This window comes from Momordica charantia, assembly GCF_013281855.1.
Source record: "Momordica charantia cultivar OHB3-1 chromosome 9 unlocalized genomic scaffold, Mcharantia_2.0 BLBB01000009.1, whole genome shotgun sequence".
Lineage (NCBI taxonomy): Eukaryota > Viridiplantae > Streptophyta > Magnoliopsida > Cucurbitales > Cucurbitaceae > Momordica > Momordica charantia.
Genome location: NW_028275167.1, coordinates 21,254,178 through 21,257,065, shown reverse-complemented (window position 1 = coordinate 21,257,065; position 2,888 = coordinate 21,254,178). Strand labels below are relative to the sequence as shown.

The window sequence follows — 2,888 nt, the reverse complement described above, 5'->3', positions numbered from 1 at the left end:
ATTCTGATGAGTAAATGTCAAAATAGAAGAATATTTTATCTAGGGTCTAGTTGGTTGACCTTTTATCTAGAGATTGAAAGGACCCTTAAGAGGATAAGGCGTGAGCAGAGGTTGAGAAAAGAAAGAGAAAATAAAAAAGAGAAAGAAGTTGAAGAAGAGACCATCGAGATGAATAGAAATCCACGAGATCCTCCACCTCCACAAGATCCACCTGTGAACAAAGATATGGCAGGTGAAGGAGCAACAAACCGAACAGCAGGAGAAGTTTCTAATCTGATCCTTCTAGCACATAATCGAGATGTAGCCATGCGGAACTATGTCACTCATGCATTCCACAACTTAAATTCAGGGATAAGTAATCTTTTACCCCAAGTCACACAATTCGAGCTTAAGCCAGTCATGTTCCAGATGTTGCAAATGATGGTCCAGTTCAGAGGATTGACGAATGAAGATCCTTACTCCCAATTCAAATCTTTTATTGAAATAGCTAATGCATTTCAACTTCCTGGTATATCTGAAGATGCACTAAGACTAAACATATTTCCTTTTCCTCTCAGGGACGGTACAAGGACTTGCCTAAACGCCCTGGAACCAAATTCTATAACCACATGGGCGGAACTGACAGAGAAATTTTTGGTAAAGTACCATACTTGACTACAACGCAGACCTTCGAGAAGACATTATTTCTTTTCGACAAAAGGAGAACGAAGTAATTCAATAAGCTTGGGAGCGCTTCAAGGAGTTACTTAGAAGATGCCCGAGCCATGGATTGCCCTCATGTGTGTAAATAGAATAGTTCTATAGAGGATGGATTGTTCATCGAGAATGATGTTGAACATCGTAGCCAATGGCTCATTATTAGAAAAGTCGGTAAATGAGATCGTTGATATTTTGAACAAGATGACAAATATTAATGACCAAGGAGAAATAGGAAGGTCATTGCCAAAGAAGCAAGTATCAGCCGAAATCTTTGAGTTGGACACAGTAGCATCAATGCAAGCCCAAATGGCGATATGAACCAGATGTTGACGCAACTGACAATGGAGACGGAAACAAAAACCGCCACTTTAGCGGCGATTCTTGAACCATCTCCTGTTTTACAAATTTCAAATATATCTAGTATTTATTGTGGTGATAACCACTTGTATGAGAATTGTCCTACAACCCTGGTTGGAGGCACCATCCAAACTTCTCTTGGAGTAACCAAGGAGTAGCAAGTAGCAGTGCGTAAGCACCCGCTCAACAATACAAGCAAAACTACACTTCTCCTGGTTTCCCTACGCAACCAGCGTTGCCGCCACAACAATACAATCAACAAAGAGCTCAAAATAACACTCAGCAAAGTGGTAACAATGCAAGCTTGGAGGCCATGATGAAGGAATACATGACAAGGAATGATGTTGCGATGAGAAGCTTGGAGATGCAAGTGGGGCATATAGCGAATGACCGCTTGGAGGCCATGATGGAGGAATACATGACAAGGAATGATGCTGCGATGAGAAGCTTGGAGATGCAATTGAGGCAGATAGCGAATGACCTAAAATCTAGACCACAAGGTACATTGCCAGGACACATAAAGAATCCGAAGCGAGATCGTGAAAGTAAGGAGCAGTGTAAGGCGGTCATCATGAGAAGCGGATTGAGTTATTTCCAGACGAAGAAATCGATGCAGTTACACCAGTTCCTGCATCCACCTCTACTCCATAACCAGAAGAGAAAGCAGAACCTGTAAGTTCAGAAAAGATAGGTAAGAAGGTCGACAAAGATAAGCAAGTAGTGCCTTGCACTACTCCGCAGGTACCAACGTTAAGATTCCTCCACCTATCCCTCAAAGACTAGTTAAGAAAAATCAGGATAGTCATTTTAAGAAGTTCTTTGAGATTCCAAAACAGTTGCATATAAATATAACTCTCATAGATGCCTTAGAATAAATACCTAACTAAACCAAGTTTTTGAAAGATATTATTTCTAGGCATAAGAAGTTAGGAGAGCATGAGACGATAGCCCTAACACAGTGCAGTAGTGATGCTCTAAGGAATCCATTGTCTGTTAAGTGTAAGGACCCAGGTAGTTTTACTATCCCTTGCTCGATAGTTTGGTTAAAATCTAGGGAGAGCATTGTGTGACTTAGGGGCAAGCATTAATCTTATGTCTCTTTCTGTCTTTAAAGAGCTAGATATAGGAAAAGCTCGTCCCATTATTGTGACTTTACCTGATAGGTCCATAAAGAAACCAGAAGGGAAAATAAAAGATGTGCTTGTTAAGGTTGTTAAGTTTATTTTTCCCTCCGATTTCATAATTTTGGATTGTGAAGTAGATCTTGAGGTGTCGATCATTCTTAGGAGGCCGTTTTTAGCAACTGGAGACACGGTATTCAATGTGAGGAAAAGAGAGATCACTGTGAAGGTCAATGATGAGCAAGTCACCTTCAACGTCCTTGATGTGATGCAGCTCCTGGACGAAGTCAAAGACTGCTCTGCAATATGGGCAATCATGGAGGGACTCCAGGAGATGATTGTGGAAGACTTAGAAGCAGATTTGGAGGCCACAAAAGAAAAACCAAAAAATTGCGCCAGTTGACATCATTTGAGCACTTCGAGTTTTTGCAGACAACAGTAGCTGATTTCAAGGCCTTGCAACCTTCCAACATTTAACCTCCAGAACTGGAGAAGAAACCTTTACCCTCTCATTCAAAATATGCTTATTTGGGTTTAAACGATACTTTGCCGTTATCATTTCTACGTATTTGTCTAATAGACATGAATCTTTGCTTTTGCAGGTTTTGTCTAAGTACAAGAGAGCTATTGGATTAACCATAGCAGACATAATAGGAATTAGCCCTACCTTTTGCATGCACAAAATCATCTTAGAAGAAGGAGCCACTAATT

At 40.6% G+C, this 2,888-nt stretch overlaps 1 non-coding gene across 1 annotated transcript; it reads right to left on the bottom strand.

Annotated features, from left to right (window-relative positions):
* Positions 1-664: 664 nt before the first annotated feature.
* Positions 665-771, bottom strand: LOC148209192 (small nucleolar RNA R71). Its single transcript, XR_015787481.1, has one exon. It is a non-coding gene; the product is annotated as a small nucleolar RNA R71 (small nucleolar RNA).
* Positions 772-2,888: the final 2,117 nt, after the last annotated feature.